At 32.5% G+C, this 24,238-nt stretch overlaps 1 protein-coding gene across 1 annotated transcript in view; it reads left to right on the top strand.

Annotated features, from left to right (window-relative positions):
- LOC145248803 (uncharacterized) overlaps nucleotides 1-24,238 on the top strand; it is a 2,668,808-nt gene that overhangs the window by 1,268,753 nt on the left and 1,375,817 nt on the right. The gene's annotated exons all lie outside the window — the stretch shown is intronic.

Here is a 24,238-nt window from a genome sequence, read left to right on the forward strand (position 1 = left end):
CCATCTGTTCTGCAGATGCTGCACTTAAGATAATTTGTACCAGTCAATGGAGGGGAAACCCTCTATACTGGGACAATTATTATTTTTGGTAACCAGAGTGCCCCCTTTTTGCCTACTTTTAGGGGAGCTGGTTTTTACCCTACATTAAAAACGGCCTTGTACCTAATTTGCTTTAGTGGGGAAGCAAATAAATTTTTATAGTTTGTGTGTTTGGTCAAATAGAAAGTTTGACTCTACCATTTATGTGTTCCTCACAGTTCCATGAATACAATGTTGATGAAAAGGACTTATCGAAATGTCACTTCATCATGTGTGAAATCTTAACAATAAATTCTTATTAGGCAAAAACGTCAACAACAATTGAAAAAATTGCTGACATCTTGTTTGAGAATTGGCTGCCAATTTCACTAAAACTAATCGCACTCCAAATTTGTGGAATGAAATGGAAACATCTTAGTGTATCTTTCTCAGACTTTCTGTTGTAAAAAAATAATGTGAATTTTTGTTTTAAACGAAATTAAAAGTCGCCATTATTATTTTTTTCTATAAAAATTAATTTTTGTTGTTTTTTACGGGTAATTTTTTATTTCGTTTTTCCGTTTGTATATCGATATAGAAATATATAAGCAGTAAAAACATTTTTCTTAAATGCTGACTTCATCATCTTCTCACTTCCTTCTATAGATCGCTTTTTTTTCTTTTACTTTTTCGATTTCTCTCTCTCTCTCTCTCTTCCCCTTCTCTCTCATTCTCCTTGTCTCTCTCTCTCTCGTTTGCCTAGTCTTTCTTGTTTCCCTTGTCTCTCTCGTTCTTCTTGTCTCTCTCTCGTTCTTCTTGTCTATTATTTTTCAGTCTCCCTCTCCCTCTCTCTCTATATTTCCCAGTCCCTCTTTATTCCCTCTACTTCTCTCTTTTTCTCCAATTTTCTCTCTTTTTGCCATCTATCTTCTTTTATCCCCCCTTTTTTCTTCTGCCTTCCCTTTTATTTCCCCTTTGCCATCTCTTTTTCTCCTTTATCTTCTCTCTTCTTCCCCCTCTCTCTCAACTCTAGTAAGTCATCTATCTTATCATTCTGTCCTCTGTATCTTCTCTTTTTCTTCTATTTTCTCTCTCTTTCTTCCTCTATCTTTTCTTTCTTTTCTACTCTTTTCTTTCTTTCTTTCTCTATCTTTTCTATCTTTGCCCTGTTCTCTTCTCTTTTTTCTTCTATCTTCTCTCCTTTCCCCCTCTTTTTTCTCCCCTCCTTTATCTTCTATCTTTTCCCTCTCTCCATCTTCGCTTTCTTTCCCCTCTATTTTCGCTCTCTTTCCCCCTTTTATTTTATTTTCTCCCGCAATCTCCTGTTTCCTCCATCGTCTATCTCTTCCCCCTATATCGTCTATCTTTTTCTTCCCGATATCTTCTCTTTTCCTCCTATATATTATATTTTTCCTCCACTTTTCTCTTTTTCTCATCTATTTTCCCTCTTTTTTCTCTTCTCTCTCTCTCTATCATCTTTACATCCTTATCTTATTTCTCTCATTTAATCTCCTCTCTATTTTCCCCCTATCTTATCTTGCTCATCCTATCTTCCATCTAATACCTTCTTATCTTCTCTCTATTTTATTTTCTCTCTCTGTCTCTCTCTCTCCATCTATCTTCTCTTTAATCTTCTATCTTCTCTCTCTCTCTCTCTCATCTCCTTTCTTTCTTCCGTTTTTTATACTCTTACTTTTCCTCAGTCTCTATCTTTTTTTACATTTTCCCCTCCTTCTACTTCCTCCTATTTTTCCGTCCATCTCCGTTTATCTCTTTTCTCTCTTCTATCTGATATTTCCATTATTTCCTCTCTTTCTCTTTTCTCCTCCTTTTCTCTTCTCTTTTTTTCTCTTCTCTGTCTTTCTTCTCCTTTCTCTTAATTTCTTTCTATACTTTTCTCCTTTCTCTCTTCTACCTTTTAGCTTTCCTATCTGTTTTTCTCTTCCCTATCCTTCTCCCTTCCTCATCTCTCTTCCCCCATCAATCGTTTTCCCCTCTCTCTTCCTTTTTTTCAATTACTCTATCTCTTTTTTCCATCAATCTCTCTCGTCCCCATTTCTCTCTCTATTTTCCCCATGTCTCTCTTTTTTCCGATCTCTCTTTCTCGGTTCCTATTTTCTCTCTTTTCTGCATCTCTTCCTTACCCTAACTATTTAGTCTTCGTGCCTTTCTTTTTTTTTCTTTTTCTCTGGTTCTGAGAATAACTGAATAAACTAATTCAACATAAACAGAGAAATTCAGATTCACACAAACTAAAAAAATATATATATATCACGGAATGGTATGGTGTTTTATAAAAACAAGAATACATGACATTGATTCCACACGGTCTGTCGACTGCTTGATCGCTTCTACATAATATCCAAACGCCTGCAAAAAGAACGGAAAACACACACACAAACACACACATAAAAAAAAAACAAATAACACCTGGAAGAAGTTTTTTTCTTTTTTTTTTTTTTTTTTTTTTTTTTGCAAAATGAAAATAACCAACAAAACAAAAAGAAAAAAAATACATAGATTTATTTTAATTTTATTTTATTTTTAAATTAATAAAGAAAGCTTAAAAAATATTGTTGGTAAAAATAAAAGACGCAGAGAAAGTCAATTCCAACGATAAAGAATTTGCAAAGTAGAAATTTAAAATAAACCAAATAAAATCTCGAACGCGCGTGACTTAGAACTGAAAATTAACACTTGACTGAATTGAATAAAAAAAATGACGACTTCCATTTTTAGTTTTGTAGGTTTTTGTTTTAATGGCGTCACTTCCGTTAAGTTTTTTTTTATTTCTTTGTTAGTTACTTTCTAGTTTCATTTTCCGCAATTTTTTAGCATTTCAATGCTTATCAATGTTCTACCATACTAGTTTGATATTTGTTTTTCTTATAATATATTTCTCTTCCCATAATTTTATCAACGCATTATATATATATATATATATATATATATATAATGTGTGTGTGTATACTTTCAAGATTTTCCAGTATTTTCTATCATTACATACACATATATGCATAAAAGTCTTCAGAAAGTTTAATTCATATCTATATATAAAACTCTTCAGTGTATATGTATAGATATATATGGCAATTAAGCTACACATAATTCTCCGCGTTTCGTCCTAGTGAAGATCCATCAGGCTAACGAGTCGTCAGTAAGATTAAATATGGAAAATTCTGTGTAGCTTAATTACCATATATATTTTCATAACTGACTGCTAAGCTCTACTCGCGTATTTAGCACTACTAAAGTAAATATTGAAAATCGATAGGTCAACCCAACATGAATTGAGCACATGGTTAGCTGGGATCCTCACACTAGTTCTGGAAATATACATGCTCTTGTTTTGCAGAAGTATTCGTGGAATTAAGGGTCCTTCTAATATCGCGCGTTTATGATTTATGACGATCTAGTTTGTTCACTAATTTGCTTTTCGAAGAAACTATTGGTATTTATGGCGATAGTCTTTATCGTAGTTCTCTAGGTTCGAGCAATATTTGGCATAAGAAACGCTTTCCCCTCCATTCAAAAGGATGATAACACCTCCATCAATACAATGTGGTTGTTCATTGTTTTAATTGTCAGTGCGGTGTTGACTACGTGAGGCATACCGTGCAGCGCTTAGGGGTTACAATTTCCCAAAACACTCCTTTTCGATGCGTAAGTACCAAAAACTGGTCAACATCAGAGCGTTTACAGACTAACAAGTCGGCTATCGGTGAGCATTAATTGCAGTGTTAAGTCTGAACTGAATGGTACACAAACGAAGCTTTCTCTATTTTACAGTCAACGCTTGACGACACGTTTTAAAATTCTCAAGGAGGGTACTATTAATTTGCGTTAACTATCTCTGTGCAAGCAAAGAGAATCCACCCATAGCTTGGGATTATGGATGTATGTTGAAAATGTTTCTTTCGCCCTGTTTCTTGTTCATCTTTCTTCTATGCTTCTTTCATTCTTATTCACTTTCTATAATCATTTGTGGTATTTTGACAACGTTTTTAATCGACTCTGCCTCTCGGTGCCGACAATTACTATGAAATGTGTCAGCCGAAAGAAGTTCCATTAGACTTTTATCTGTCTACTCTCCTTTCGTTCAGCTTTTTAATGTTATTAGTAACATCGAATTGAAGTAAAAGGGAAAATAGTTTCGAACTTTTTCTTGGTTTTCCTTGAATGTGACTCATGTTTTTCTTTAGTAATATAAGTTAAAACTAAAAAAAAAAACATCTCAACGATTAATAATAATATCAGTGTGTTACATGATAAGGGCTGTCCCCTGTTCATGTAAGTATAAAAATAGAGAGATTAGTTAAAATGGAAATAAGAGAAAGCAGAAATCGAACCCTGGACATAAGTTTTAAAGAACAATAGGTTTAAATGGAATGTCCAGTAAATTGTTAATTCGGATGAAATAAATAATAAATAAACTATTCAATTGTTAAAAGAATGTGGATAATAAAATATGGGTTAAATAAATTAGATATGTAGGTTGAATTCCTTTGTGGAAACAACACAAGAAAAAATAGGTTATTGGGAAATCAATGTCGGAAACGTGCAAAGTCGCGCATGTTGAAACACGTGAATTTTGCTCACGTGGCCGGGATGCATGGATTTCTCAATATAGGAAGTGAGAGTTAGTTGGTCGGAGAGACAGTCAGGAGAGACAGTCAGGGGAAACGGTCAGTGAGAAAACTCAGAGACAGGCGGACGTCTGAAGCGAGACGTCACTTCAGAAACTAAAATGTGAAACTTTGAATTCTTAATGAGGAAATCACGACCGGTCGTAAAGAAATAAATTCATCATGTGTTTTGTGATAAAGCTCATCTTTGTGTTTGTGATTTCTACAAAAAGGTAAATTTTATTGTTATTATATGTCTGTGTTATAAAATGTCATTACAACAACATCTCTCTCTCTCTCTCTCTAAGATACAACATCATATGTAATAAGACAAGAACTCTCACTAAGACTCATATCCTTACTAATAAGACTCTCTCAATGAAACCTTATATATAACAAGTGCACCCAGTATTATTCAAATATAAATAAATAAAACAGTACGTATGTATATGTGTCTGTGTGAAAACATTTAACCGATAAAGTCTTAAACTAGTATTATTTATATGTACAATACGTGTGCGACGTATGACGTTCTGACAATAAAATTCATCACGGTTTCAGTGATACTTGAATTATTGGTGTAATTTCAATCCCGCTAGATATTTGCATTGTAATCTATAGAAGGTGCAAGTACTATTTGCGTGCTGACGACTTTTGATTTTCTCTAACATTATGCAGGTGAGCAATTGTTGTCAAATGGTGACTTTTAATTCCAGTTTAACATTTCAAACGATATGCAACCCGTTACATGGCCATCTCCTCAAATCTTTTCGGTTGTATATTAACGGACACGAGGTTACTTTTCAATTCTTCTTTGTATCTCAATAAAGGTCTCCCGATATTTTTCCCACCATTAAATTCAGCATACATCAGCAGTTTAGACATTCTCTCATTATTTATTCTACATACATGGCTTCACAGCGGCGTTGCGACTGCATGAAAAACTTATTAATTTCTCCGTTACATCTGGACAATACATCGATGTTTGTGACCTTATCACGGAAGAAAAACACCAAATATTGTTTGCACCAAATTTTTGCTAATGCGCCGTCGATATGATGTGTACAGTCAGCACCAACCCTATTCAGAGGTTAACCAGCTTCCTCCGAAGGAAGAAGTTTCATGGGAGTATGAAATTCCCAAGAGGTCCCCAGTCGCATCGATATGATGCCCATGTTTTTATGCGTATAAAGTAGTTTATAAAACGAATTTGTAAACATTGATTTTAGCTTCATGTCTCGTCCGATGCTCGTTACATAGTTAATGCTTAAGTTTGCACAATGTTGCATTGGCCTTTGATGTTCAATTGGTAATTTCATCATCCATTTTGCAAAATGCGTTGATTTTGTTTCCCAGAAAGATTCCACATATTTCAGGTTTTGCCATTAACATGGAGAGAGATATTAGGAAAGCAATATACTGGTGGGTTCTGTTTCACTCTAAGAATTGTTTCGGTGTTGGCTTGAGCTGATATACTACTTCTGTTTGTGTAATGCTAAACACCTTTATCGCTACTGAAAAACGATCGAAAAATGACTGGGATTCTTCATGAGATGCGGCAATGAGAGCAGCAAAATAAGATTGATGATCCCTGTTCGGACCTGGAGGATTTTGTCTTGAATTTCTGATGGTTGAACAGCCCTCCAGTAGTCCCGAATTGAAAGTAAACACCTGATGAGAAGTCACCAAACACATAAGTAAGTATCCCTGAAACCAGACCAATAAAACCGAGGCCATCACACATTGTTTCGTTAGTGACACCAGCAGGGTCCGATTAATCACAGCTGAAGTTTTTATACCTTCATGGAAGGATATAATGACGTTAAAACTATTATGAAAAAATTCCAAGTTTATCTATTATCTTCACGAAGCTGTAATATGTTTAAGAATATATGTGTATGTATATACATGCATGTGTATATATATATATATGTGTGTGTGTGTATATATATACACATGTGTATATATACATGTGTGTATGTGTGTATATATATACACATGTGTATATATACATGTGTGTATATGTGCATATATATACATGCGTGTATGCGCATATATATATAAATATCTCTGTCTATATATACCTGTGTGTATGTGTATATATGTGTGTATGTGTATATATATGTGTATATATATACATGCGTGCATGTGTTTATATATATATGCACATGCATATATATCTATACATGTGTATATATATATTTGTGTGTGTGTGTGTGTGTGTGTGTGTGTGTGTGTGTGTATACATGCGTGTCACTGAGGCTTTCGCGTTTTCTCATTTTATTTTAACTTGGCGTCTCCCTAAGGGGACGAAATGCCAAACGCCCAGTGTAATTTTCTTCTGGACTTTCTTTAGATTTCTACTCAAGTATTGAATACTATGTAAGCAAATACTGAAAAACGACACATAAAATGTATCCCTTTATAAGCAATAACGAGGATAGATTATAATATTTCTTTACCTAATGTTACAAATCTACAGAGCTACATTGTAATATATGAACCAATGATATTAATACTCTCTTTTGTTTTAAGCGCAGGTTATACGAACCAATACAAGATACGTATTGAAAATACATAATAGAAACAATTTTATATATAATGAAGGCATGAGGAGAATCATAACAGGTTTATGGGTGAGAGGGAGGGGTAGACAACTCTTGTATCTGTGCATTTTGCATATAAATGGACATTGTAGGCTGAGTGTAATCGGAGGAATATGTTAATGGTTTTATGTGATTTTCTTCTCTTTCCTGACGAGTAGCGTCCAGAATGGCCAATAATTTGAAAGTAAATTGTATTTACTTACATAAATATGGCTACAATTTCTCAAATAATATTTCTTTTATTTCATAAATCTGTCATAAAATGACATTGCATTGTTCCATCCTATTATTATTCCTATTCAATATGTTTGTCCACCTTTTCCATACTTGTTCGATTGTTATTAACTTCATCAATAGATACACTCTCTTAATGTAATGCATGGATATAAATATATGATACATTTCCATTACTGCTAATTTCTACTCGTGTAATAAATACTGCAGTAAATATTTGAAATATACTCACAATATATGTATATGCATGCATACCATATATATGCATGCATACCATATATATATATATATATATATATATATATATATGCATGCATACCATATATATAATATATATATATATATATATATATTTATATATATATTAACAAATGATTACTAAAACATGTTAAAGACATCTTGAAAAAGAGTTTGGCCTTTATATATATATATATATATATATATATATATATATATATATATATATATATGCACGCATGCCATATATATATATATGCATGCATGCCATATAATAATGTCATATATATATGCATGCATGCCATATGTATATATGAATGCATGCCATATGTATGTATATATGCATGCATGCCATATGTATGTATATATGCATGCATGCCATATGTATATATATGCATGCATGCCATATGTATATATATGCATGCATGCCATATGTATATATATGCATGCATGCCATATGTATATATATATATGCATGCATGCCATATGTATATATATGCATGCATGCCATATGTATATATATATATGCATGCATGCCATATGTATATATATATATGCATGCATGCCATATGTATATATATATGCATGCATGCCATATGTATATATATGCATGCATGCCATATGTATATATATGCATGCATGCCATATGTATATATATGCATGCATGCCATATGTATATATATGCATGCATGCCATATGTATATATATGCATGCATGCCATATGTATATATATGCATGCATGCCATATGTATATATATATGCATGCATGCCATATGTATATATATATATGCATGCATGCCATATGTATATATATATGCATGCATGCCATATGTATGTATATATGCATGCATGCCATATGTATATATATGCATGCATGCCATATGTATATATATGCATGCATGCCATATGTATGTATATATGCATGCATGCCATATGTATATATATATGCATGCATGCCATATGTATATATATGCATGCATGCCATATGTATATATATATATGCATGCATGCCATATGTATATATATGCATGCATGCCATATGTATATATATATATATGCATGCATGCCATATGTATATATATATATGCATGCATGCCATATGTATATATATATGCATGCATGCCATATATATGTATATATATGCATGCATGCCATATATATGTATATATATGCATGCATGCCATATATATGTATATATATATATGTGCATGCATGCATGCCATATATATGTATATATATGCATGCATGCCATATATATGTATATATATGCATGCATGCAATATATATGTATATATATGCATGCATGCCATATATATGTATATATATATGTGCATGCATGCCATATATATGTATATATATGCATGTCATATATATATATATATATATATATATATATATATATATATATATATATATACTTTTTTATTTTCCTTCAGTCGATCCTAGTGGATCACCTATCTGGAGCTAACATTTAAACTTTATATGAGATACGTAGATATTCAAATGCTTTATTAAACTTTTTCTCTTACCAATACTGATTTAGTAAAAAGTTAAGAACATAAATTTACCTTCCCTAATTGGCCATTTCTTTATATATTATAGTATATCTTTCTTTAGCGTCTGTTGGTTTCATTGTATTTCAGGACAAGACTACATCTTGTATGGTGGTTTATTCAGCTTCGTGTTGCTACTTACGGTAACGTCACTTGGAGAAGATTCACCATTTTTCTTAAAATGCAATGCTGGTAAACCATTCGAGGATATCTTATTTTGGGCTGCGAACACTATGCTATTTATAATATTTGGGCATGTTTACTTCTATCCTCATGCATGGTTTTCTTAACAAACCATTGTACAGTGGGAAAGCTTAGACGCTCGAGGGAAGTGTATATTTGGCAATTATGTTCTTCTTTTCAGTATATATATATATATATATATATATATATATATATATATATATATATATATATATATATATATGTGTGTGTGTGTGTGTGTGCGCTTAGTAAGGGCATTAAATTATATTTTGAATATATAAATTACATAGAAACGTTAATTTCGTTTGCGAGGGAAATCATCAGCTCCTAGTTTCCCCTAACGTATTGAGCAGTTTTTAAGTAAAAATTATATATGTATATAAATACAAATGAAAATAGTATTATAATTATCACTTTCATTATTGTTTATACATACTGGGAGTTATCACATATATCGTTATCGGTGATTGCTTATTTATAATAATTAGTGATGTCCCCCTAGTATCTTCGTGATAACGAATCTCTCTGAATTTCCAGTAGTCTTCCCCTCTTGTGATAACCTTTTGAAAATCATTTCGCGTTATTGCCACAGTCGTATATTAGTTTTAAATAGTAAAAGTCAATTGGATAGTGCATACAAAGTACAATAGTATACTGATTAGTAAAAATGGTAAGGTATTAGCTTCAGACAAAATATTTTTTATTAATAGATGTTTCAAATAAAATTATGAACATCGAAAATTAAAACTGTACATACACAACTGAACATTATTTAAGGATTTTAAAAATGTTTATTTCATAAATTACCTTGTAATGATTGAAAGCATAGTTTTTACCTTTGTTTTATTTACCGTAAAAATGAAAAAAAAAAAACGAAAGTTTATTTTAAAAAATAAGATATATTTAATATTTATATATGACATAGATATTTAATTTATGTACCAGCTAAACAACTTAGTTTATACGCACTCAATTAGACTTTAGTATCATAGCTATTTATACCAATTTGTTCATTGGAATTGTTATATTATGTTTTTTCCCCGCGTTGTTCTCTTAGTTTCCTTATCGACTAAATATTTTCCCAAACCGATGCCTTCAGCATTATATAGAAACACTTGTTCTTGCAACTATCCAATTTTCTGCGATGCCTACGGCAGTATCCGAAAAATGGTCGAAGAATGAAAAAATTTCTGTATCGTTGTCCATCAGAAACGTGAGACAACAATGAAAACGGGGAGTTTACACAAGGAGTTTTGAAAATCTATAGAATAACTTCACGATTATAAGTCTGACTTTGTAATTGCACCCCATGGTGATTTAGCGTGTTTATAGAACCAAACTACTTCCGGTTTTGAAACTTCGCGGAAGCAAACAGTGTTACTTAATTTTGAACCACCGCTATTTTACGTTTTTTTCAAATTACGTTTATTTTATTTATTACGGATACCAAAGTAGTATTCGCTATAAGTGGATTAAGTGGAATATCAATTTCACAAGCGATCCATAGTTGATTGCGTATCCTTGTCAGGAAGGAGGACGACATATTTTTGCAATTATTGCGGAGATAATATCGACCTCATCCTGTATAAAGCGCCTTGAATTCCTAAGTGGTCACCCATCTGGTCCTGACAAGGCTCAACGTTGCTTAACTTAGGTGATCTAAGGGACTGTGAAATATTTATATTTTTAACGATGTAAACATTCATTTTCTTTTTCATTTTTGTAAACATGCATTCAATTTCTTTTCAATTTAATTTATCTTGAATTCATTTTATTTTAAATTATTTTCCTTTTAATAAAAAGAAATCCACTGTTTGAAAGACTCGATAAAATTTTTAGAAAATAACAACAAAAACAAAACAACAACAACAAAAACAAAAAAAACAACCTATAACAAATTTTCTGAACATAAATATTTTATTATTCGAAAATTTAAAAAATAAAATTGTAGTGTTATTTTTTATAAATAGCAATAGTTCTTTTCATGACACATGCGTTTGACAGACGACAAAAAGTGTAATCGGATATATAAACAATATTCTGACTTAACTCCAACAACCTCAAATCATGTCAGGACTTATCAGCACTATGGCATATAAGAGGAAGAAAAAAAGATAAGAAAAAAATAACGAACAAACTGTCAAATTTCCTAAACATGAATAATATAATTATTCGAAACTGAAAAAAATGTTGCAATCATATATTTAATTAATAGTAATATTATTTAAAAAACAATTTCACACTCGTCTTTCTAACTGTGATTTTCGTTTCAGCATTATTTCTGTATTAATGCGGCTGGAAATAAACATCTCTTTCCAAAAGAAATACGTAAAAAACATTTTAATAATCGGTTACGGATATTATATATTTTGACCAACATTTTCTACGGGGTTTTCAAATCAAGAAATATCGTTTACTTTCAATGGGTTTTAAAACTGGAAGTCGTTTGAATCGTTAAATATGCTAAATCGTATACGTTCCATTTCTTCATCTGCATGGTGTTTCGTTTGCGCTGATCATATTTATTTAACTGTATTTTATTTGATTATTTTCGTATCTTTTCTGGGTACTAGTGCATATTGTGAACCAGACGTATCTCGACGTTCGCTCGGCTTTAGTCGAAATAATGACGTCAATCGTAAGAGACCGTAGCAGATGTCTTCAACTGAGGCGCGTGAAAAGGGTAAATACAAACTCTTATTGTCTCCCGTCTTCGCACTCGGATCAAATTAATATCTGTTTTGGCTTCAGTCTTAGGTGGATTTATTCTCCTCGATATTTTTTGTTTAATTTTTTACCAGTCCAGAATGTCTCTTTTCATCGAGTTAGAATGTTATTCTCAAAACAAAAACAAAACATATGATACTTTGATATTTCCGATTTGTATTCGCTTTCAGGTTGTTGTTTTAATCATGCTTCAGCCGATGTAATGTCAGACCTCCTTCACAAACAACTTTTCGAGAAGTCATTAGTTAGTAACGGTGCAAGGAAAACAAACGACAAACGTGCATCATCATCATCATCACCATCATCATCATCATCATCAAACACTCCTACTACCACTACTACACATATTTCATCACTACTACTATTAAAAGTAGTAGGAGGAGGTGGAATCGTTACGAGTTTAGTTCCTGTTCTGTCCATATCAGATAGACAAGTCCATGTTTTTTATACTAGGGGTTTACCACTTATCAATGCCTAAAGGCGATTCGAGAATAAGCAGCAATGAGTACTCGGTGAAGATTTGGCTATGTTTAATTTTTTTAAGAGGGCAGTTTAACAAAATGTTTTTTTACTTAAAGCTTACCATGTTGTAGTTAGGCAACAAGCATCCACGCGGTATTGTGTCCCTTGGACGAGTAGTTTTTAAATGATACTTTGCTCGTAAAATGTTCGCTTAGTTTTATGCACAATTAAAAAGAGATATTGTTGATAGTGATTGTACCTATGTTAGATATTGGCAGGCAACTCCGGGAAGAAAATATTAGATGGGTTGAGCACACTCAAATAGATTCCATGTGACAAATGCGGAACTTTCCACTATTGTCTAATGTTTTCTAATGCATAGTTTTACTCAGAAATATATAATAGATTATCGCTCAAAGGATTGAAATAATAGACAATAGTAAATATCAAATGTTCTAATAGAAAAATAATGTTTATATAAATAAATCGTCACAAAGAGAAAGCAGTTAGTCAGTTAGAGAGAGAAAGGCTGTTACTATTTCTTCACTGCCCAACATCCCATCCAACCACGCACTCCACCTCAAACGCCTTTCAGAAATGTCAAAACACCAGTAATAATTTATAATCAAACTGATTTGTCGGTGTGAAGTAAAAACAATATGTTTTATAGATCAACTGTGTTGTTTTATTCGCTGTCAATGTATGTATATATATATATATATATATATATATATATATATATCTTGTACCAGCAACGGAAATTGATGTTCACAATTATATAGACTTGACAAATGCATTTTGAATAACTGGCCGCAGCGAATACGTAACAGTTAAACAAGTATTTTGTCACGTTCTTCTAATCAACAGCGATATTGTCCATTAAATTAATCGCGTATACTTTTCCTAATTTTCTTTTTAATATATATATATATATATATATATATATATATATATATATATATATATATATATATTACAACAGCTATTAATCCCAAAGAATTGGATTTTACTCCCCCAATTTCACTACAGGATTTTTCTACACTTTAACCCCAAATATTTTTAAAGTATATATTAATTTTGGGCTCATTAATCTTCCCACCTATTGCTAACTTGTGTATATCATTGAATATTTACAATCATACATATTGGACTTTGCTAAGAATTCCCTTTCATTTTATCTATAAACTTAGACTTTTATTTCATTTTCTTCCCCCGACTGTTTTCAAAAATTGAGCTGACTAGCAAAACTAGATATATATCTATACTTACCTTTTACTAACTTTTCTCCTCTGAGGAGAAGGGACTTTTCACTTTTATTTCATACTAGCATTTCAGCCCGGCGTTGCCCGGGTGTTTGGAGGTGTATGTTGAGCAGAAAAAAAGCGGTCATTTTTTTTTAATTTGACCTCTATTATGCCCCCTTAAAATTTATTGTTTTGGGCTCAAATCAAGTTATAAAGTTAGACCCATGTCCAAGGAACCCATATCTAAAATTTTAAGTGTTTTTTACACGGTGGTCACTACTTATCAAGGCCCGGAAGCCACTCAGGGATAAGGGTTATTGCAAGTACATTACGTTAGTGTGGAGATTTGATGAAGTGTTTACTTAAGGGGGCGGTTCATTAGGAATTTGTTTACGTTGGACTTGAAGACATCCAGGTTGTAGTCAGGTGGGAAGCAGGCAGACGGAACAGAGTTCCACAGGCGTGCAGTTCTAAGAAAGAAGCTTTGTTCATGGAATCCACGTTTTGATTTAGGCACAGATAAAGAGTGGGGAAAATTTTTCACAGTGGATTCAGCTAGACGGATGTTTTTTTGTGAAAGATTGGCGAGAAGGAACCAGAGATTGGAGTCCAAACGAGCACCTGCCATGGAAATAACGATAAAATAAGGATAGGCTCTCAACGTCTCTTCTGTGGGAGAGAGGTTGCAAGGAAGAGAAAAGGGCATCCTCTACTAAGCCACGAAGTCTATTTTGTACTCTGTCAAGGCAGGATAGGCTGTTTTTAGCAGCTCCTGTCCAGATATGGCAGCAGTATTCCATCTTTGGGCGTACTTGGCTTTTATATAGATAGAAAGTTGCATCAGTAGTGAGATATCTTCTGGAGCGGTAGAAGGATCCCAACATCTTTCCAGCGACCTTGGCAACAGACTTGATGTACGTGTTCCATTTCAGATCAGGAGTAAAAGACAAACCCAGAAGCTTGTCAAAACATGGGGATTCTCCTAGACGAGAGACATCCATCTCAATTGATGCCAGATGGGGATCAGAGCCGTTCATGATGTAAAGATATGAGATTGGTTTTAGATGCATTAAAAGTAACCAGCCACGTCTTCCCCCACTGAACCACGCGCTCCAGATCAGAGGAGAGAGAAGAGTTTAGACCCAAAATTGTCGGAGGAGTTTGATAGAGGTCAAATTGTTGAACTTTGACCCCTTACAATCAAATGTCTGGCCGAAAAACGATCACAAAGATTTTCCCAAATCTCAGTACACTGTATATCAAATTTCGAGTCTGTAGACTGAAAATTGACAGAGTGAAATATACACACACATACACACACATACATACACACAGACACACACACAGACACGTTCATTTTTATAGATATATAGATCCCTTCTTTTGAATAAAATATTATGAAGTTTAATTCTACAACATCTTGCTTTTTTTCTATTTATAACTCATAGTAATGAAGTTAAAACAAAATAAACAACAAATAGACGGTACATCACCATTCTCCATTTTCCTCACTCTAACATATATCGAGAGAGAATAGGTTAAAAGGATAAAAGTACAGTTACATAGACTTTATTACATTATCAATCTAATAAGTGTTACAGAAAGATGAATAGGTTAGTAACCTGTTTATGCCACGACATTTAACAGATAAATGCTTCTTGCCAGAAAAGGGACGAAAAACCGGCATTATACAAATATAAAGGTAAAGACAACAGCTGTTACATGATAAGGGCTGTCCCCTGTTCATGTAAGTATAAAAATAGAGAGATTAGTTAAAATGGAAATAAGAGAAAGCAGAAATCGAACCCTGGACATAAGTTTTAAAGAACAATAGGTTTAAATGGAATGTCCAGTAAATTGTTAATTCGGATGAAATAAATAATAAATAAACTATTCAATTGTTAAAAGAATGTGGATAATAAAATATGGTTAAATAAATTAGATATGTAGGTTAAATTCCTTTGTGGAAACAACACAAGAAAAATAGGTTATTGGGAAATCAATGTCGAAAACGTGCAAAGTCGCGCATGTTGAGACACGTGAATTTTGCTCACGTGGCCGGGATGCATGGAGTTCTCAATATAGGAGGTGGGAGTTAGTTGGTCGTAGAGAGAGTCAGAGACAGTCAGAGAGAGTCAGTGAGAAAACTCAGAGACAGGCGGACGTCTGAAGCGAGACGTTACTTCAGAAACTAAAATGTGAAACTTTGAGTTCTTAATGAGGAAGTCGACCGGTCGTCAGAAAATAAATTCATCATGTGTTTGTGATAAAGCTCATCTTTGTGTTTGTGATTTCTACAAAAAGGTAAATTGTATTGTTTTTATATGTCTGTGTTATAAAATGTCATTACAACAACATCTCTCTCTCTAAGATACAACATCATATGTAATAAGACAAGAACTCTCACTAAGACTCATATCATTACTAATAAGAACTCTCACAAGAAAAAGCATCACTTATAATAGTCTCTCTCCAAGACTCTTTAATGAAACAACTATATAACAAATCACAATTTGGTGCCGTAAATGACTAGACCACCCAGCAAGGGTGGGTTTAAAGAAAAAAGAAACCGAACCTGGGGTCGATACCACGAAAAAAAAGAAAAAAAAGAAACACAACGTTTTAAAAGGGTCCAACATAATTAAAAAAAATAATAATAAATAAATAATACCACGGAAAAAGAAAAAAATTACACGATCACAGAAATGCGAAGAAAAAAAAATGAAAAAAAAAATTTGAACATACACGCACACAGAGAACAAAAGATACAAGAAATATTAAAAAGAAAAAGAAGAAAAGGCCGATATGCCGTAAAAAGAAATTCGTAGTAATGGAAAAAATATAGTAAACAAGTCACCAAACGTAATTCATTGATAAATGAATTGGCCTGTTAAAAAAAAAACACACACACATACACGCGAATGCAGAGATTGTGTAATCTATTATTGTTTTGATATTTGTAGAAGTGTCATTAGAAAATCTGTGTCAATATGAAATCGTTTGGACGAATTGTTGAATTTAATCTGTCAATCAAAACAGGAATTTCAAAGGTCGCATGTACTCTCTATGAAACAGCGTGTAAATTGTTTTGAAATGCATTTTGTGTTCATAGTGAACTTTTCGCCTTTTGCGTGTTCATTTATTTTGTTTTTGAAAAAAAAGGGACAATTGTTTTGGACAGACTGTTGAATTGTTGTTTGTTACAGATGATTTTTTTTTTGTTGTTAAAAAAAAAAGTTATAACTGTTGCAAAATGTTTAAATGTATTAAGGTATTTTTTTTTGAAAATGTTTTTATGATGTTGAACAAATATTGTAAATTGTCTTATGTATGTAATGTTATGATTTTCACAGCAAGAATTCAAAGTTATCCGTAAATATACATTAGATTAAAATGATCTAGTAGAAAATAAGTTAAGACGTATGGTTGGCTTACAGATTCAGTTAGAATTTTAGAAGGGGGACAAGAATTAAAATTACGTAAACGGGTATTTGGAGTTTTTAGATGTGATAAGCCGTAAGAAAGGTGTTTTGTTTTAGCATTTGGTTTTGTTGTTTTTTTTAGAGATCCTAAAAATTTTTCTCCAAGAAAAGTTACTTGGTAGGGATTGATAAGTACAAGAAGTGCCCCTATACGAAAAATTTGGGAACCTGGTTAATTAAGTGCTTAAAATAAGCTGGTTGCACGTTAACGACTCCAAACAAAGTAGTAAGTCTTGGCTTAATTAATAAACAGGCGTTGGAAAGAATACGAAAATTCTTAAGGGGACCAGTAAACCGATGAGAGGTAGTCCCGAGGCAATCACATATAGCTTAATGAAGTAAGAGACAAGCAAAAATATGCCGTAGATTACGTAAGAAAGATATAACCTTGTATTTTTTAGAGACGCATGAATGTGGGATATATCTGCTGGATCTTGGAAGCCCTGGTGAGAGAAAAGAAAAATCACAAAAAAAAATCGGGCAATTAGATAGAATTTAGGCGCAATTAAGGTGTTGGGCGCGAAACGTGTTAGTTAGTTAGGGGTGATATTTCTAAATCCTCGTCGAAGTTTCAAGAATCCAAGCAAGGAAATCCGAGTGAATCCGTATGAGAGAAAAAAAGGTATATCTTAAACTTCTGAAGCCAACCACAAAGATTTAAGTATATGAGCTTTGGTATGTCCCGTATGAGATAGTTATAGAATAAAAAAAAGCCATACTTGATAAGACTAACCATGCGGAAAGAGAGATCAGAACACTTTTGAGACGAAGGAAGTCGTCCATTTCGAGAAAGGTGAAAACCTCTAGTCTGCGGCATATGGGTGGCTGGAAAATAGCTGATGTGTATCATAGGTAAATATCCTACACCCAAAAAGTAAATGCCACAAAGATCAGAAAGGTCCTGATCTTATAAAAAAATAAATAATTGTGAAGTCGGCTGTGAAGGGCTGACTGAAAGAGATTTTTTTTTGTGTGTTTTTTTTAGCCTGATCTTTCTAGCCGTGTGGTTGTGTAGATGTAGATGTAAAAATAAAAAAAAGTACTAAAGTTAAAAATGCATACATTTTTTTTGTGAAATATGGAAGGGAGGGATGTTACATGATAAGGGCTGTCCCCTGTTCATGTAAGTATAAAAATAGAGAGATTAGTTAAAATGGAAATAAGAGAAAGCAGAAATCGAACCCTGGACATAAGTTTTAAAGAACAATAGGTTTAAATGGAATGTCCAGTAAATTGTTAATTCGGATGAAATAAATAATAAATAAACTATTCAATTGTTAAAAGAATGTGGATAATAAAATATGGTTAAATAAATTAGATATGTAGGTTAAATTCCTTTGTGGAAACAACACAAGAAAAATAGGTTATTGGGAAATCAATGTCGAAAACGTGCAAAGTCGCGCATGTTGAGACACGTGAATTTTGCTCACGTGGCCGGGATGCATGGAGTTCTCAATATAGGAGGTGGGAGTTAGTTGGTCGTAGAGAGAGTCAGAGACCGTCAGAGAGAGTCAGTGAGAAAATTCAGAGACAGGCGGACGTCTGAAGCGAGACGTTACTTCAGACACTAAAGTAACGTCTCGCTTCAGACGTCCGCCCGTCTCTGAGTTTTCTCACTGACTCTCTCTGACGGTCTCTGACTCTCTCTACGACCAACTAACTCCCACCTCCTATATTGAGAACTCCATGCATCCCGGCCACGTGAGCAAAATTCACGTGTCTCAACATACGCGACTTTGCACGTTTTCGACATTGATTTCCCAATAACCTATTTTTCTTGTGTTGTTTCCACAAAGGAATTTAACCTACATATCTAATTTATTTAACCATATTTTATTATCCACATTCTTTTAACAATTGAATAGTTTATTTATTATTTATTTCATCCGAATTAACAATTTACTGGACATTCCATTTAAACCTATTGTTCTTTAAAACTTATGTCCAGGGTTCGATTTTTGCTTTCTCTTATTTCCATTTTAACTAATCTCTCTATTTTTATACTTACATGAACAGGGGACAGCCCTTATCATGTAACACAGCGACATTAAAAACATTCAGATTAGAAATTAAAAAAAATGGGGGATATATTATGATGGAGACAATAGAGAATAGCAAGAAAACAACAACAATAACAAACCGCGCGTGCGTGGCCACCCCTTCACCATGGAAAACTACTACATAGACATACATAGCAAGTTCTTGAGTAATATGAAAAAAGAGCTCCAAAAATGCATGTTTTTTTTTGTTGTTTTTAGCACAAAAACTGCCAGAGGGATGCGAACCAGAATTTTGTTAGGGTCACCTAATATATTGAATTTATATTCAGAACAATAGCCTCCACATTTTGGCCAAGTTTCAGGAAAATATAATAGATGGATAAAACGCTATGGAGCAAAAGTGTCATTTTTGCTAATTTTGGGGAATATTTTACCTCTTTTAAGCCCCTGTGGACGCCGAATCCCAGTGTAACGGTGCAATTTCAGGCCTTAACACATGTATATTTGAGTTGACAACCGTGAAAACCCACCATATAGTCAGACATATCAAGTTTTTGTTGAGAAATATGAAAAAGGAGCCACAAAAAGAGGCGTTTTAGTACTAAATGTCCTCGGGAACGCGAACCAGAATTTTGTCAGTCATCCATACTGGATTTATATTAAGAACAATGGGTTCCATATTTTGGCCAAGTTTTAACAAAATCTAATGGATGGAGCAAAAGTTATGGAGCAAAATGTGTCATTTTTTTGCAACGGATATTTTTTCAAAAAAAAAAACAATTTTACTGTGCACATCAATTTAATGAAATACAACCCGTGGCAAAATTTCAGGAAAAACTAATGGAGGGTTATCTGGCAATAGTCCGGAATAACGGACATACGGACGCATGGAAGCACAAACGCCACTGAAAACATAGGCCCCTCCCTCCGATAAATCGGGGGACCAAAAAATAAAGAAATAAAAATAAATGATTTCAAATTTAAAAAAAACATTTTTAAAACAGGTTCTTTTAAATAAAATTTAAATGTTTCGAAAAAATCAAAATTTAGAGCATTCAAATCTTTATAGAATTTGAAGCAATTTGGTTTCAATAAAAACCCTGATAAAAATATAGTATAGCATAAAATAGGACATATAGATTTTAGAATAAAATAGAACATATAGACTATAGAATAGGACAAAATAAGTGCAAAATAAAAAATGTTACTTTTAAACATATTTAAGAATATCGAACACTTTTAGCAGACATTATTATTAAGCATCGCACTAGCAAGCATAAACATCATATGAACGAAAATATTTTCAATTTTATATTAAAGTAACATAGAATAATTAATAGAGTTAATAAAAGAAAAAATCACCTACATAAGTATGCTAAAATATTTATTGTTATTCAGCCCTGATAATTCATCTGGATCTTAAAGTACTATAGTTAAAAGTGACTATGGCAGTTGCATCAGCCAGTTCCTGACAGAAACAAGATAACTGACAAAAAAACTGAAAATCTGTAGACAGGAATCGTTTATATGTTTCAATAAAATATTATTTTAAGAAATTGCTGCCAAACTTATATATATATAGACATATTCGAGGGTAAACAGTTACATTTGGTCGCTACAAACAGCCATCTGTTTCAGTCAATGAAACTTCGTCAGGCGACTGTGAACCATTTGACACCATGGAAAAAAGGGGGAAAAGCATATATATAGTGTGTGTTTATGCTTTTGCAGACTTTACGTATCTCCATTTTCTTTTTCCATTTTTATTTTCTAAAATATTTTTTCGTTCCTTATAAAAAAGCTTCCAACAGATTCGTGAGGAACGTACATTTGTGTTTGAGGACTTGTATGGTCTTAAGCTATTCAACAAAGCATGTGCAAGGCGTACTTTACAAAAATAGAAACTTATGAGAATAGACTGGCTTGATTTTGAAATGATAACTAATGACATGTATTAGGTACGGCAAAATGAATGCCGATGCTCAAAATGTATAAACAAGTTGACCCTTCCCTTTACTTAGAAATTCACCAAAAGTAAGGAACTTAACCAATTTTCATGGAATTTTCAGTATTTCCCAAATAACGATCGCGTAATATAATGAACTAATAATTTTTATTTAAATCTTAGTGGAAATTTATTATTTTGTTTAAACAAAACATACCTTTACTAAAGCCATGGGTTTCAGTAGTAAATAAAAAACGCACGAATTTATTTTTGGCTTTTTTTTCTATAAATAAAGCACCGTAATTTATCACAATAAAATTTTTTTTTGCAGGAACATTACGAAAAAAGCCCCTAAATCCGTATTAATGCATTCGATATAACTCGAAGAAAAATGACTTTCTCGAACTACTGATATTGCCATTGAATTAAGCATTGTTTATTTAATATTTTCACACAAAAAATTATAATAGCAAAAATATTTCTACTTTTTTTTTAAATTACAGATTTTGCATAATTTTTTATATGCGAGAATTCAATAATGCCCTTGCTCGCAAGAATGTGAAACTTTCGGCGTAACATAATTTCTATATAATCTCGAACAATAATTTAAAAAAAAATAATTTAAAAACAGGAACATAAAAATTAATTAAATTAAAAAATGATAAAAATTTATACTAACGTCTAAAATAGGAATGTACAGATGCACGTCTATGGAAAAAAGAAATCTGACACCTCTACCGCCTTTTACTTTCATGACTTCATTTTGAAAAAGCATTTCGATTGGCTGTAATTTTTGGCTTTCGTATAATCGTGTTTACAAATCTTTATTTGTTGCGTTTTTGGCGAACGGTAGAATTACTTGCTTTTTGAGGGCTAATTAGGTTATTTTTTGCACAAACAATGTGTGTGTTTTATTTAATTCAATATCTGAGGACTTTACTAATTATCTTTGAAATAGACCCAGAAGACTAATATTTATCTTTTAAAGGATCTTTACAATGAATTTATCTAACTTCAAAATTTAGCTGAATTGGTTAGCTCGGCATGAAAACATTTTTCATAATTTTTTTTTCACGTGTACAAATATTTTTTTCCTTTAGGAAATTAACTTTAGTCTCTAATCTTTCAAATACAATAAAAAAAGTAGCCGGAAACCTACAAAAAAATTTATGATAAATCGGCTTTCAAAACTAGGTCCCTCTATGTTATCCGCCCATTTTGCCCGTACCTAACATATATACATATGGGAGAGAAGGGGGAGAGTAAACGTTTTAGACAATTTTAATGCAAACCTCAACACTCATATGAACAGGTTTGAAATTGCTAATTTCTTGATTCGATTTTTGTCTTAAATATTTTAGTTATGAAATCAAATTGCAACTGTCAACGTTGTTAAAGGCTTTCAATAACGTCGATTTTTATTGAATCTAACGTGGCATAATTTTATTAATCTGACTTCCGAAAACAACTGCCAAGCTATCGCGAAAAGGGTGTCAGAACGTCCACCATCGTCGGCGTTTTCGTTTTGATCATTCGAAGAAATCGATTGTTCTAATGAGGAATTTATTTCATTTTATTCTTTTCTTGTTTGCTTCTTCAACTTCCTGTATCTTTATCATCTCTCCATAGCGAAATAACAGGGGCTTCGATTCAAACGGTTTGGGTATTACAGGACAATTTTAAACGCACCTCGCTGAATAATAATGAACATTGAACGTTATATTCTTGAAGAGAAATACGTGTATATGCATGTGTGTATATGTATGTCTATACGTCTATGTATGTATATGTATATACACACGTATACATATGTGTTTGCATATTTTGGCATCAAGTCCTTATTCAAGCATTTCTGATTGTTCTTCTTTTTTCTGATTTTGGTAGGTATCTTTTCAATTCGCCGAGCGGTCTTTTTTTATTTCAGATGGCATGATGTACAAGCGCTTTCTATCCGTACATCCGATCGTCGCCAGGAGTACCGAAAGCGCTTGAGACGAATATGGCCGAACCACAATTTTTGGGCGCCAGAATATACAACATGCCAGCCGAAATAAAAAAGATCGCTCGGCAAATTGAAAAGATATATAAGTATGTGAATTATAATTAATAATATTCATTATATATATATATATATATATATATATATATATATATACACGTATGTGAATTATATATAAAATGAATATTATTAATTATATATATATCCATGTATGTGAATTATATATAAAATGAATATTATTAATTATATATATATATATATATATATATATATATATATATATATATATATATATAGTGAGGTGTAAAGAGTTTGAATGATTTCGTGTGATATGCATTTAGGGAAGTATTAGAAAGTTATCACTAGGGCTAGGACAACAGCATATTATTTTCATTGCTTTGACCCTCGAGTGTGTATTCGTTGATATCTTTTATGCTTTTATATAGAGTGATGTGGTTCTCAGTTGATTGTCTGTGTCGAATATATACTCGGGAGTCGTAATGAAAATCATACGCTGTTGTCATATCCCTAGTTATCACACTGGAAGAAACGAAAATGTGTCGGTGTTGAGAAAAAGTACAAAAACAAGTAATTTCCCATAAATGTTAATATATATATATATATATATATATATATATATATATATATTATCAACAGTAAATCGTCCTTGAAATATCAAACTTCTATGCATTGATCTACTGTGTGTGACCGTGTTCTATAACGTATTTTGAGGTATATCCTCCTTGTCAAATGCTAGGTTTTCCAAACCCCTTGAAAACAATGGATTAGAAAATGTGTATTGGATCTATGTCGCTCCATTATGTCAACTTCCTTTCTCAACCCGGACAATTCTCCATTTGTGTTCATTGTTGTAACCTTTAAATACTTCCTTTATATATATA

Source organism: Euprymna scolopes, chromosome 27 (genome assembly GCF_053919585.1).
Source record: "Euprymna scolopes isolate OS-2025 chromosome 27, ASM5391958v1, whole genome shotgun sequence".
NCBI lineage: Eukaryota > Metazoa > Mollusca > Cephalopoda > Sepiida > Sepiolidae > Euprymna > Euprymna scolopes.